This window comes from Gopherus evgoodei, chromosome 4 (assembly GCF_007399415.2).
Source record: "Gopherus evgoodei ecotype Sinaloan lineage chromosome 4, rGopEvg1_v1.p, whole genome shotgun sequence".
In the NCBI taxonomy this organism is placed as follows: domain Eukaryota; kingdom Metazoa; phylum Chordata; order Testudines; family Testudinidae; genus Gopherus; species Gopherus evgoodei.
In genome coordinates this window covers 19,038,642-19,054,281 of record NC_044325.1, presented here as the reverse complement: position 1 = coordinate 19,054,281, position 15,640 = coordinate 19,038,642, and positions in this window count along the sequence as shown.

Here is a 15,640-nt window from a genome sequence, read left to right as displayed (position 1 = left end):
CAGCCAGTAAACCCCATTATTTTCTGTTCTCTCACGGGTCGCCTTTCATTACATCTTTCCCAACACTGAACAAGTCCAACTAACAGTTAGCAAAATCGCTTTTGTGAAAGAACTAGCTTGCTGTAAGATACACCCATCTGTATCCATTTTCATTAGCAGCCCTGTCGATAGAAATTAAATTACATGAATACAGCACCATCACTGCCAACATCACTGCAGGAAATCATTAATTAATCCTCATTTACATTACTCAGTGCTACCATCAGATAGACTCTTCTGTTGCTACAAAGACATTTTCACAAATTATTGTTGCTACATGATAAACTGATTTACAGCACCTCACTAACTCCCTTATTGGTTGCTTGCCACCAAATGTACCAGAGGGTTCTTTTCATGGTCCGGATTGATCACTGGGCCTCTGAACTATATTCAAACCTGACACAAACACTGAATGGGCTTTTTGTTTTGAAGAAAATAACTCAGTTCTAAAATCTAATTTACTAGTCAGGTCTAATGTACTTTTACGGCATTTTTAATGTGCCCATCACCATTGTGTCTAGACACCACAGAGTCTAAGCTTAATGACCTTTCATAACAACAACAAGAGAGGACTGATCTGGCCCTTGGGTTGCATACGGAGAAAGGTTAAGAACAAAACTTTTTCCAGACCGAATGACATGAGATGTGCCTAAACAAAGCTAATACCTCAGAACTTTGAGATTTTTCAGTCTGGACCTAAATCTGGTTTTGAAAACAGCTCCTATCTTTATAATGGGCCAACCCCTCCCCAGGTCCAAACACTCCTGACCTTTGAGGTATTTAAAATCCCAGTGCAAATTCTGCAGTGTGATAAATTCACATCAGGGCCTGATTGTGCATTGTTTTGTACCTTGTGTAATCATTCACAGCTGTGCAAAGTGGATCAGAAATCCTACCAGATCAGAGGAGGAATGTTTTGCACCCACTTTGCACTAAATTTTCAGAAGTGCAAAGGAATACACAAGGTGCCAAGCAGTGGAAGAGCAACCCCAGGAGTCCATTCGAAGTTAAATGTCATGGAACTTTTCAGGATGGTTTATTCTTAGTTATCAGCTTTTCCTTTAGAGCACAGGTGGGAAACTTATTTGCCTGAGAGCCGCATCTGGGTATGGAAATTGTATGGCGGGTCATGAATGTCTGGTGGGGGATGGGGGGACTCTATGGGGTGTAGCTTGGGGGGCTCTATAAGAGCTGTTACCAAGGTGGGAGGTAGGAGGGACTCATGAGGTGTGGCGCGGGGCTGGAGGTGGCTCTACAGGGTCTGTACCGGGGACTCCTAGGGGCCCTGCTGGCAGTGACGCCAAGATGGCTGTACCAGGCACCGCCACGGGCAGAGGCACCCTAGCTGGGACTGGTGGTTTTGAGGCTCTCGAGGATGGGGCCATAGGAGACCAGGAGAGGATTGAGTGTGCTGCCGCCGGGGGGGGGGGGGGGGGGCGGCCACATAGGGTTGGGGTTCAAATTCCAGAAACAGCACAGTGAAGTCACACCTGCTCAGTGTAGCAGTAAATGGTGCTCATCAAGGGAACTGAGAGTCAGGGGCTGGGGAGTGCCGGGTGGGCAGAGCGGGGCAAGCCCCTGATCCTACTCCTTAGCGGGAGCTCGAGGACCGGATAAAAATGTCTGATGGGCCGGAAGCAGCCAGGCAATAGCAAACCTAAAATAAAGTCCCCAAAGCAAACCTGAAGTTAAGAGCCATGCATGTCACAATACCCATTTCTGTTCCCTGGTGCAGATCTCTTATGAGAATTTACACTAGGGGAAGATCTGCTCCCCTATGTTTAGATCACAGGAAGGTAACACTACATTCCCAGAAAAGAATCCTGTGGCACCTTGTTTCTCCTCCCTTGGTTTTCACACCTCAACTGCTAGAACAGGGCCTCATCCTCCCTGATTGAACTAACCTCATTATCTCTAGCTTGCTTGCATATATATACCTGCCCCTGGAAATTTCCACTACATGCATCTGACGAAGTGGGTATTCACCCACGAAAGCTCATGCTCCAAAACGTCTGTTAGTCTATATGGTGCCACAGGATACTTTGCTGCTTTTACAGATCCAGACTAACACGGCTACCCCTCTGATACTTGACTACATTCCCACTTCATTTTCTAGAAACAAGCATCCAGTGGTGCCAGTTCAATTGCTATTTGGGCACCTTGTCCAAAAACACATGGACTCCATCACAAATTTGCACGGACTCCAAAGTTTTAACACCACAGAGGCAAGATCTCTGCAAACTGAGGGTATTTCATACCTGTACACTTCTTGCAACTCATGGTGTTTCACTGCTTTTCATATAGGAATCATTCCAGACCAGAACTACATACCGGATCAAGAGCTGTACAGCTACATTTACTAACTCTAATTTTACTTTTTCCTGATGCAACGGCCCAGAGGGATGCTTATGTAACACCGACAGACCCCGGTCATCAGTGGGCAGCATTGAGCCTGGGACCTCAGTGTATGAGCCTCTACCGCATGAGCTAAAAGCCACATGACCCTTAAGTAAGGCTATAACAAACTCATTAATCACTAAGTGGTCTCGGTGCCACTCAATGGGACAAAACACCACACCCAGGAGATGTGTGGGTTACACTTACTCTTCCCGTTTTCCTGCATCTCTGCTTCTCTCTCTCTCTGCAGAAGTATAGGCCACAGTTGTGTCTTTTCAGGACTTTTCAAAAAAAGTATTACACAGAGTTAGACCTCAGAGCTGTAGTTTGCAGAACCCTGAAGGTGGGTGTTAACATCGGCTGGCTGGCAACCTCACAGAGTACCATAGAACATTTAATACATATACAAACATTTGCAAATGGTATTTGGAATATTTTTCAGTAACTTCTTAAAACTAGTAGCAGCAAGTCTACAGTTGTTCCTTATACAGATTTCCTCACTTTGTTGCTATACATACAATCTCACTGTTTGAACATGTACCTTTTATACTTCAGTATACCCATAAACACATCCACGCCCCCGATCTTCTCACACCAATGATGTCTCAGTCTCTATCATGTGGCCTCCAAATTTGCATGTCACCTGGATGCTCCCGAGCCTGAGGAAAATGGTAGCCTCTCAGCTCCCCTTTAAACACTTCAGGATCTTCTCAGCAACACAACAGTCTGAAGTCTTTACAACCAGCAACAGTTCCAGATCCTGAGCTAACAGCTGACTGTGTCTCCTTAGTTTCTAGCAAGACAGAGAATCTGTAGTCACAATCCAAAATGGGAGACAGTGCTTGGCTACAACCAACACAGACATCTTAATCCTTCATCAGTCAACTGTTAAGTGTGAAGGGCTGCCTCCAGCTCCTGTATTTGTAACCTTTCCCCCTGAAGTTCCCATTGGCTCAGCTCTCAGATGGTAAATATGCAGAACCTGCAAGACTACTTACCCTTAATGGAAACATTCTGTGCAGGTTCAGAAACAGCTACTGAGAATGTCTAGTACTATAACTACCACACCCTGCCTCTTGATGTCTGTTCTAAGTAATCCCCCGCCCTACTCTGAAATGTTGCCAATTTAGCAGATTTGCCATCAAATCTAGTGATCTTTTAGGACTCCAAAAGATTTGCCAGGCTTTGCTATGACAAGTCAGTAAACTGATTTTTTTGCTAAATCTGTTGATAGTCTAGCAATGTCTGCTTTGCCCAGGCCAAGGGACAGGGCTTAATTTCCAGTCAGGCACAGGCAGCCTTGCTTGGAATTGGCGGCATGGCATCTGCGCATGAGCATTGCATAGGAGGAGGAGCTGAGGAGGTGCCAGTCACTTCTCATACAGCTGTAGGCAGCAGCACATGGCAGACACTGCTTAGCTGGTTGCTAAAGATGCTCAAGAAGCAGCAGCATCGAAGACAGAGCCTCTGTCTGCAGATAGTCTCATTGGGATTGGCAGGTAAGAGTCAGGGTCAGCCAAGCACTATGTGGCGAGTCCCCTGCCTCCGACCTTAACCTGGGAGGGAGGTCTCTGCTGGTTCATCTCTCTACAGTGGGACATGGGGGGAGAGGTCTTGATCTCTCTGGCGAGAGGGGAGGGGGAGGTGGCAGCAATGTGAAGGAGGAAATCCCATTCACACACACGTGCCTCTCAGCCCCACCTCAGGAAGATTCTAGTTTTATTCCTGTGGCTGGGTTCCTGCTCCTGACTGGGGCATGCACAGGAAAGGAGGTGCTTCCCCACCTCCTGCTTTCCTCAAACACCAACACCCTGCCTCCTGCATAATCCCTCCCGCCTCCTGCAGACACCCAGTACCCACAACCCAGCTAGACGTTCAGCACTGCCATCCCCCTAGGCCTTTGCATCCATCAAGATGCCCAGCACTGAGCCCCCTGCATCCCCTATCTAGTTCCCTGCATCCTCCTAGACACCAAGCACCCATCAGCTCCTTGCATCCCCCTAGACACACAGCTCACAGCCCTCTGCATCCTTCACCTCTTGAAGGTACCCACCACCAATGCCTTCACCCCCAGACTGCTAGCACCCTTCTCCCCTTAGTATCCTGCATCTCCCAGACACCCAGCACCTCCCCTCAGGCACTGGTCACCCTCACCACTTTACAGAGCCTCTGACACCAACCCTTGAGACCCATCATCCTGTGTCCTACACAGAGCCTTTTGCCCAACTCTCAGCCATCCAGCACCCATAATGCTTCCACAGAGCTCTCTCCACCCCCAAGTACTTAACCCAGACCAGTTATGTCTTGTTACAGTATATTTAAAAGGGAAAGCATCTGCAGCAGAATCATCAGAATTGTCTTTTTCAGTAAAAGAACCAATCTCTTGGATCCATGCAGAAGAAAAGTAATTGGTAGGCCTGAAGCCTGTATTCACTTTATTTAAAATTCAGTGTTAATGATTTAAAAACCTCCAATTAACTGTTTCTATAGCTGTCCTAATGTTTGAAAGAAGCAACTTTTCTTTTTAGCTTTTATATTTTTGGATTTTTATTGCAAATTGCATGCTACAATAACATTCAAAAGTGTGACATTTAAAACTGATTCCACCACCATTTGAGTAAAACCCATATAGAATCATTCAGAATTATACAGATGTAGTTCATATGTTAACCATATTTTTCAAAAAATAGGAAAAAGAAACAGAGGAAATTGTTCCTTAAAATGTACCCCTGCAACCAATTCTACAAAAGCATTACAAAGTATTCTATAAAGGTTTACCAAATATCAAAACATTGCAATCATATGCACTCTGGTTTTGTTGTTGATTACAACACTCCTACTGTTTAGGCTGCTCCAAGTCAGTTACTGTAATAGCAGTAGAATCACGTGCAAAAATCTAGTAAGTAACATGGAGTTGGGACATCTTTGTACCATGAAATGACAAGAGACCAATAGAAAACAATCAAGCAGTTGGCCAAACTCAAATAACACAGAATCTCTGGAGTTTATAGATATTTTGCATTGTCTAGAGATTTTTCAAGGTCCATCTGGTTCACTAAATGGCAGTTGGTAACGCTGCCAGTACTCTCTGCACATGCACAGACACACAGAAGACTCAGCTGAAATCCATGTCTCCTTCTCATTGCTTCTCTCCTTTCTTTTGGGCTTAAAAAGCAAAACAATAAAATGCTGCATATACTGTATGTCTTGTCTGATCTCAGGGCTCTGTACTGTCACCCATCACCATATTATATCTGTTGAAGTATTGGCTAAGGGTGTAGGAAGAGGCCCTGCAAAGTTGGCATGTGGGTCAGAGTTCTCCAGTGTGTCAGTGCCTGAGCATGATTCCGCTAAAAGGAAGTCTGAACTGAAAGCAGCAATCTCAGCTAAAAGAAAATTAAATGACAACGAGGTGAGTAAAAATCAAGAACATTTCTAAACTGTAAAACCGACTTCCTAAGAGCTCGCTTCACAACCCATCTGCAGAGTTGCACTTTGCAAGTTATGTTGTGCCGCTGACTTCTCAGAGCCATACATATAACTGTGAATATCAGACAGATAAATGATTTTGTCGTATATTTTCTCTGCAGGAGCCGTATCAGTCTGTTTATACTGATGGGAGTTAAAAATGGGTAGAAGGGGAAATCGTGATCACCAATGGCTTTTGCAGATAGAGAGATAAGATAGTCTATTAGCAGTTCTCTTCCACAGACTGTTTTTTGTGTCACATTCATTACTCTTCCTCCACCACACAGGGGTTTGTTTTGGCTGGAACTAGATGAGCATTGTACCATAATGCTAACTACTTTGACCCAGGACCGGCGCTAGGGGTTTGAGCTCCCTAGGCGGACAGCAATTTCGCCGCCTCATGCGCTGGTCCCGCAGCTCCGGTGGGGCTGCCGCAGTGGTGCCTGCGGAGGGTCCGGTGCTCTGCGGCTCCGGTGGGGCTGCCGCAGTGGTGCCTGCAGAGGGTCCGGTGCTCCGCGGCTCCGGTGGGGCTGCCACAGTGGTGCCTGCGGGAGGTCCACCGGAGCCCCGCGAGGAGCCGACCGTCTGCAGGCACAACTGCGGTAGCTCCACTGGAGCTGCCTGCCACCCCCTCCGGCAAAATGCCCCCCACCAATTATTCTGGCGCCCTAGGCGATTGCCTAGGCTGCCTAAATGGTAGCGCCGGCCCTGCTTTGACCTACACAACAGCAAGTTCTTATAGCTACTAGAGATCCTGCTTGGTTTACAGGAGGATATAGTACACTGGGTCTTGGTTTTTTTCAGGTCAGGAATTAGCACTGACACCAGGGAGCGCATTAAGAAGAGTTGTTTTTATAGAATCATAGATTATTAGGGTTGGAAGAGTTGTTTTGAACCATGGTTTAGCAGTAACACTGGATAAAGCAGCAGCAGAAACATCAGCCTTGAATTTCTGCTTTTTCACTGTTTTGAAGATCAACTGAGCTTTGTCTAAGGCCACTAGGATATGGAAATGTATTGGGGAGCTGAGAATGTACGGAGGTATGAATTTTTGAAAAAAGTTACAATGGAGGTGGATGCACACACGCACAACAACATCGCAGTCTCTATCTCTTTCCCTCTCTCTGCTGTTCTAGCTATAGAAATTCATATACAGAGTTGCAAAAGAGCTATGTGTGGGTGACATTAAACAATGAACAGCAATTTCCCAGCTAAACAGCTTAATTTAGCTACAGTTAAAGCTGTAAATATAGATCAGTAAATGAAAGGGTAAAGGCCAGAACATCAGATAGTTAAGCAATGCAAGGTTAAAATTACACATTACAAAATTTCTAGTGGGGAAATGCACATTTAAATAACCTTAATTACTCACCCTTATCCTGCCCCAGGATGAACCACCTGGTAATATAGATACTGGGGGGCAGATTTGGGCCCCTGATAAGTCAGACTTAAAGCTGCCCTTAAAAGATCTCCCCAGTATAGGCAGCTCCTAACCTCCCCTTCCTGGCTCTACCCTGGTATACAGGCATGGCTGGAGCATAATGGCCCATTTGGAAGCCATTCAAGCAGGAAAAATTTAGATCAGCCTTGAGGCTACTTTATCTTGTGCCCCAGGATCAGAGGGTGGAAAGGTCTCCCAGTAATTAGTGCCATCAAGGTTCTTCTGTATGTTCCCATGTCTCTAGGAATGAATGTATATAGATAATTTCGGTACACATTCTGCTGCAGTTAATGTGATGGAAAGCTCTCTCTAGGACAGTGGTTCTCAACCTTTAGCAACCTGAGGACCTCCATTTTAATTTAAAAATTTTCAGGAATCTCCAAGCCTCTCCGCTTAGCCCTTGTCCTACCCCCTTTCCCCGAAACCATACCCCATCTCCATCCCTCCTCCGAGGCCCCGCCCCCACTCAGTTGCTCGCTCTCCCCCACTCTCACTCACTTTCACCAGGCTGGGGCAAGGGGTTGGGGTGTGGAGGGGGTGAGAGGTGGGGGCTCTGGGAGGAAGTTTGGGTGCAGGGGGAGTAGGTGTGGGCTCTGGGAAGGAGTTTAGGTGTGGAGTTTGGGCTCTGGGCTGGGGCAGAAGGTTGGGGTGCAGGAGGGGATGAGGGGTACAGGCACCAGCTGGGCAGTGCTTACCTCAGGAAGCTCCTAAAGGTGACCAGCACATCCCTCTGGCAGCAGCTCCTAGGCGCAGGGGGAGGGGGTCTCTGTGCGCTGCCTCTGCCCACAAGCACTGCCCCACAGCTCACACTGGCCACAGTTCCCGGCCAATGGGAGCTGTGGAGTCGGTGCTCAGGGTGGGGGGAGCACATGCAGACCCCCTGCCTCCCACAGGGAAGTGCCAACCGCTTCCAGGAGCAGCATGGGGTCAGGGCAGGTAGGAAGCCTGCCTTAGCCTTGCTGTGCTGCCGGACTTTTAATGTGCAGGAGGCGTTGGGAGGGAGTGGGAGGAGTTGATCAGTGGGGCCCATAGACCCCTGGAATACCCTTGGGGATACCCAGGGGTCCACAGACCCCAGTTTGAGAAATGCTGCTCTAGGAGACAATGCTGTACAACTCTCAATGAAAATGTAAGCTAATTCTTGATTCATAGTAAATCATTTGAAATGCATGACTCAGTACTCTGCCATATTGTACTATATGCCAACATTAAATTAAAGAGCCACAGATTATTCAATTAATAGCTACAGTGTGTCTGAAAAAAAAACATGCCCTCCTACAAATTCTAAGTTTGCCTAGATTTCATAGACCTGTTTGTGACCTCCCACCACTTTGAAACCATAGTAATTGCTCTGAATTCAGTGGAGTTACTCCTGATTTGTAAATGAAACCAAAATCAGACCCTAAATGTTATGCTAAATCAAGTTGAATTACTTGTAATTGGAAGCTTGCGCTTTATAAGATAAAAAGGCAGATATTTGTGTTTTTCAAACACTTGCAATTAGCTTCCTCTGCAGGAACTATATTATTCTTCCTATAAAATAATGCCAGTTGCTTTGTTAGACTATAAGCCTTTGTTCTCCAAAGCAAAGTAGGAATGTATGTGCGCTCTTATTTGGTGGAATACTGACAAGATTTTGTCAAGTAATATTAAATAGCAACCAGACGAAAATAATGTGGCATTATTAAACAGTAACAGTGCTGCCAGTGCAACAAAAATGGATGATGTTATTGTTCTTGTTACATCAGGGGTTTTTGCAAAAATAAATTCAGTAAACAAGTTCTTTCAAATACACACACTAAGCACTCTAGAAAGGAAATCACTGATCATGATGAGAAAATGCCCATTTAACTGAAAACAATCTCCTTCACTAAACCCAATAATTGATTTCAATAATGCCATCTGGCTGAGTTTTAGTTAGGGTGCAGCTGGGATAGCCCCTCTTGAGCAGGATATATCACTGTGCAGGCCTGACCATTTTACCCTCTTTCCTCCCTTGGACTGGCCTGGTTTCTAGAATGCCTTCAATGCTGAGCAGAGATGGCTGGAAACAAAGGCCATGACGGCTTGCTAGCCTGGTCACTGCCCCAAGGAACTTACTATCTTAGGCTCTGATCCTGCAAAGATTTATGAATGTGCACGACTTCACTCATCTGAGCAGCCAGTGGGACTATTGACGTGCATATAATCAAGAATGTGCATAAGTCTTTGCCCAGTTGAGGCCTAGCTTGAGTACCATCATGACAAGGAAAGGGATTCACTCCTCCCCCATGCCCTATACACCTCTCTGGCCTCCAGGGGCTGGGGGAGAATCTCCCTGGCTCAAGAGCAGTATAGTTCAGTGGTTTGAGCATTGGCCTGCTAACCCCAGGGTTGTGAGTTCAGCCCTTGAGGGGACCACTTAGGAGTCTGGGGCAAAATCAGTACTTGGTCCTGCTGGTGAAGGCAGGGGGCTGGACTTGATGACCTTTTGGGGGTCCCTTCCAGTTCTATGAGATAGGAATATGTCCATATGTTTATTATATTATATAATTGGCTGTACAAACAAAGCAAGCTCTGATACTGGGAGTATGCTGGAGGCATGCTGGGGCAGGAGGGGCCATCTCCATGGTGTATGGTCCATTGGAGATTCTGGGCTGTGGCAGTTGGAGCTGCTCTGATTTCTGCTGGGGGCTGCACTGAACCCCAGAATCCAAGCAGCACAAAGATGGCTTAAAGCAATAATTTAAATGGGAAGAGAAAGGAAAGAGAGGAGTCGAGTATGACACCAAGACTACAGGAACAAGAGGATAGTGGAGTTATCTAGCATGAGGACTTGAGCAGAAAATGCACAGTTCTGCTTTTACCATACAGAGTTTGGGCTGAGATGCAAGGGAGATGGCTGCAGATGAGACTGGAAACATATTGGGAGAGGTCAGGGATGACAAGATAGCTTTGGGAGTCGTCAGAATAAAAGTCATTGAAGCCATGAGAGAATATGAAGTCTCCTAGAGACATGGTGTAGAAGAGCAAAAAGATGGTAGCCAAAGATGCAGCCCTGTGGACGTCAACAGGGAGCAGGAAGTGCCTTCAACCACCAAGGGAGATGGTGAAGGAGTGGCTGGAGAGGTAGGAGGAGAATTGATCCAGCATAGAGTCATTATGGTCCAGGGAAAAGAGAGAACTAAGGTGGATGGAGTGGTCAGCTGTGTCAAAAATGTATGTCAAGGATGATGAGGCTGGAGAAAAGAATCTTGGGTTTGACTGGGAAGATGACATGTCAACTTAATGACACTGACAGTATTGTAGGTTGTGTCACCTATGTGTATTATCAAGGTTGCCTGAAGCTTTCCATTCTAAGATCCTGCTTTCAGTTGCTTATATCTTATCTTGAATGCTTTATGCTTGGCAGAAGTTTTCTATGCCAGGTGTTTGGCTCAGGCTGAATATTTTGGGGGAAAAGGTCCAGCTGCTTCTCAGAATGAGTTTAAGGAAAAATACATTGTTTTACCCATGTTAAAAAAATAATCTTAAAACCATTTGGAGCAGGGTCTTGAAATTTGGCAAGGGGGTGGGGTCGTCCTAATGTCAGGAATGTGCCTTTTGCCATTCGTGTGAAACTTGCCCAAGTTATAAGCCTCTGAAAAATCTCAGTTTGCACATGCTCAGTAGAGGTTTGTTAGTTTGGCAGCTAAATTTTTAGAAGATTCTGTCTGCAGTGATCATGTACCAGACTCTCACAGCTCCTGCATGCCAACCTGACAGCACGTGCGCCATTCCCAATTGCTCTGTTCTTCAGCACTCCTGTCTCGTTTAGTACACACAACACACTGTGCTCTGAGAATGAATCAGGATTGTGTGGTACAGGAGGCTGTCATCTGTAGGATCCCAACCTCTTTTGTTGCAGAAATTGGGAAGTGTTTAATGAATGAAGCATTGAAAGGAGCAAAGATGGTCTCAGGGTAAGGCAGTTGAATGCTGCCCCAGAGAACTGGATTTCATCCCTGCCTCTGCCACAGAATTCTTGTGTGATGCTAGGCAAGCTATTTAGACCAAAATTTTCACAGTTGAACACTATGTGTCTTCCTCATTTTCTGGGTGCCCAGCATGGGACATTTATCTTCTGTTTATCTATACAACTTGTCCTTTTATACTGCTATCCATCGCTATAGCATCTGAATGCTTATCACATACAATTCATAGCAGTAGCAAAGTACCTAACTGATGTCATGAAGTTTCTGGCATTTCTTTTGGTTCAGGATAAAAACTCTGCTTGGGGTAGGGATCTTTTGGGTTGGTTGGTTGTTTGGGTTTTTGAAAGATTTTAATAATTTCTTTTGTTTTGGTTGGTGAGGGTTTAGGCATGGAAGAGTTTCAGTTTTACACTTGGTTTCAGATTTGCAGAAGTGCTGAGTACTCACATCTGCAGCTAACGTCAGTAGAAGCTGTGCTTTGGATGTATAAAATGTTATAAAATGCCAAGAACTCTGAAAAAATAGTCCCCAAGTGTCCCAAATTGGACACTGAAAATTAGTGGACATATTTGGCTTTAATCTCTCTTGTGCCTCCAATCCCCAGCTGGATAATAATACTCCCCAATCTCACAGGGTATTGTGAAGACAAATTCATTACTGTTTATGAAGTACTCAGATACCATGATGAGAGGACCATAGAAATGCTCATGACGAAATTAAGAATTTTGTATTCAGTGTAGGGTTTGGATGTTGTGTGGTAAATAAGACCTCCAGCCACACACTGCATGAGAAAGATAAAAATAAATATTGAATAACTACCCATTCTCTACAGGAGTCCTGTGGAAAAAATAGTATGTGATCATATAACTAAAGACTATATCATAATACATACAGTCAAGGGGGCATTTCCTAACTTTTGAGTGCTTGACTTTGCAATCTTAATGTTCTTAAGGGGGAGGGGGCTGTTTGTTTGTTTGTATGTTTTTTGAGCAATTTTTTGATGTAATTATTTATGTAGTGCCAAATTTATGACTAGTGCTTTACAGACCTGTACAAAGACAGATCCCTGCCTCATGCTTGATCTTAAGACTTGTTTATCACCCACAGCCTCCACTGTCTTTAAATATCTCTGGATAACTCATTCACTTTAATGGGAATTGCAGTTGCTCAAACCCAAATCAGATATAACAGCATGGCAAATTGTTGACGAACAAAGGGTGGTGGTGAGCTCAGGAGGAAGAATAATCATAACAGTAAGATATCAAGATAAGCTTTGTTATGCAACTTATTAATTCATTAATTATTATTATTGCTGTTTGCACTACCTAGGAGCCACAGTCATGAGACAGGACCCCACTCTGCTAGGTTCCTTTTTGTTCTTTTTTTCTTGTTTTATTTTAGACGTATTTTAAGTGAATGGGTTATTATTTGAGGAAATAAAGTTGGGAAAGAGATAAGAAGTACAGGTTCATGCTCAAAGGCTACCCAGAAGAAGTGAGCCTTACATATTTTGTAAGAATACATAAAATATACATCAATAGGACAAGGCTTAATCAATTGACAACAGTGGACCTTAAAAACTGGCCAGTTGCCTCCGATGACTACGAAATATCTGCAGCTAGATAATGTCAGTATTTGCAGCATTCAAGGCATTTCTTCTAGCAGCGAGTGTAGGACTGGAGTTGAACTATTTACTTAGGTAAAACTGTGACAATTTCCTGTAATATCCTGAACAAACCTAACTGAATTGAGTTAAACTGTATTGAATGAGGGCGAATCTCTTTGGGCTCCATTGTATTAAACATGCAGCTGTGTATGTGTGATTGTGGAATTGTATGTACTTTCATGGGAAGGATAAATAAGAGAACAACAGAGGGTGAGTAGGCAAATTCATTCAGAATGTGACCTGTCCGGAAAAGCCAGCCCTGTGGAAAGGTGCACATACATAGTTCAGATTGGATTCTCCTGGGACCAACAAACAAAGAAAGGGTTTTTGGATAAACAGCCTGGTTTTAAACCGGCTCAGAATCTAGCTAATGGATGGGCTCTCTGGTCTATGGAGAGCCTCAATCCGTAGCGTGGATTGGAAGGACTGGGTCTTCTGGGTGCTTGTTCTGAGCTGGAGCTGTGATGAATTTGTGACCACAAAACAATTCCTTTGGGTGGGGTGTTGAAGGCCTGCTCCCGCCAGAGCCCACGTGAAGGGCGGGGTTAACTCTGGTGAGCTTATTAGCACATGTGTAGGTTCTTTTATTCTTTTTAATGTGTTTTTTCTTTATAATGCTTTATACCTAAAAAGCAGGTTTGCATAGGAAGTGTTGTGTGGTACCTTATAACTGCAGAAGTTACACCTGTAAACCATCTCTGAAGAGAAAGCAAGCAGGGATCCTGGGCTACCTGTCTGAGCTGGAAAATACACAGTCCTGAGAGGGACCTGTGCAGCCTGGCAATATCCTATTTGGAAGGGAGAAAAGCACAAATCTCCGCCCAGAAAGGCAACAGCTGAGGAGCCAGAAGCCTGAGGGTGGATGCCCTTACTGGGCCCCTGAGGGGAAATACAGGTGCAGCTGCCCTGAACTGTGACAAAAAAAACCAAACTATTTAGGTAGGTGCAGGGCAACTCATGTGCAAACAGGCACCACTCATGGAATGATGAGTTCCTGCATTCTCCTATTTCATGATCATTCCAATGAGAAATGCCTCAAAGGCCAGAGCATAGGTAACTGGTACAGGTAGGGAATGTCCAGGTTTCAATGGCACCTCCTGTGTCAGACTAACACTGTCCATCTGGGGTCACAAGCTAACACAACTGCTGTAATCCTGCCTAACGCCAGGCTCAATTTAAGCTGACTGGGGTATCTGTTACTCCTAGGTTCCCATGGAGAGATTTAGCAGGGCTGGGGGTATTTTTCCCAATTTTATCAATATTTTTTCTCCTGCCAGCCCAAAGTCTTGCCTACATGTGCTCAGCCACCCTACCACCTTGCTGTCAAGCACCATTATCTGAGCATCTGCCTCCCAGTTAGGGGCAGAGGTAGAGCTGGTAAGAAAATGGGTTGTTTTCTCCTCACAGAGTTTGACCTTTCAGATGAAAAATGCAACTTTTTGTCAGAAAACTGAAAATTGACACAGTGAAATATTTTCAGCCAACAATTAATTTAAAAAAAAAATCAGGTTTTGAGTTGTCTGATGAAAAATCAAAACATTTTGGAGTGACGCAAACACATTCCACAACAATGTTCAATGTGTTGAAAGCCCAATTCTCTCTCACAAAACGTTTCAATGAAAAATCTTTGACTAGTCCTAGCGGGAAGCTCCAGGACATCACATCCTTCTATACCCACCACTGCTTCTCCTCACTGGCAGAGAGGCTCCTGTGATTGCCACTGATCACCCAGGATCTTATCTTGCCTCTCCCTTCCCAATCTTTGGGGGAATAAAGATCCTCTTACCCTCCTTTACTCCCCAGACAGAGGGCCTTCTGGCACCTAAGAGACAGCAGGTATGGGTTGTCCTAAGATCACATGCTGGAACAATTTTATAGTGGGGTTGCTGAGAGACATTGAACTGAACTGTAAACCCTGACTATAATGGGAACCACTTCAAGCCAGGAGGTGCAGCAGCAACCCTTGTTCCAGCACCTATGCCTAAAATAGGAGAAGGACGGGAGCAATTGATGTTGGAGGGATAGGTAAGAAAGAAGTGAGAGATGGGATAAGGAAGAGGGAAACAGAATGAGGAGAAGACTGGGGAAATGAGTGAGAGGGCATGACTGTGGGGGAATAATAAATGAGGCGAGGGTGAGCAGGGTGAATGAGTGTAGGGAAGAAAATGAATGAAAATAGCTGGACTGAATTCAGAAGTGAATGAGAATGCGAAGTGGGAATAGATAACAGGTATGTGAATGTGAAGGGAGAAAGCGCTGTGCTCCTAATGACTAAACTGGTGCTCTGTTAGCCTGGCATTAGAAGAACCTTGCTCTCCACTATACTGTAAAGCAAGAGATTGAACTGAGTCTATTCTACATAAACTGAGGAGAAAAAAAAGTGTTTGGGAGGTGGGGGGGTAAAAGAGAGGGAGCCTCTTACACCAGAAACTAAGCAAAGCATGTTCCCCACAGGGCAATGTTTCTGTGAAAGGACCAGCATGGATTGTAACTTTACACACACACACACACACACACACACACACACACACACACACACACACACACACACACACACACACACACACACACACACCATCTTTATGACAAATCCCCAAGCCCAGGCAGGGCTCTGGAATGCTGGCCACTCGGCTGAATCTGTGCAGAACATTATACAGATCTACAGACTCTGGAATG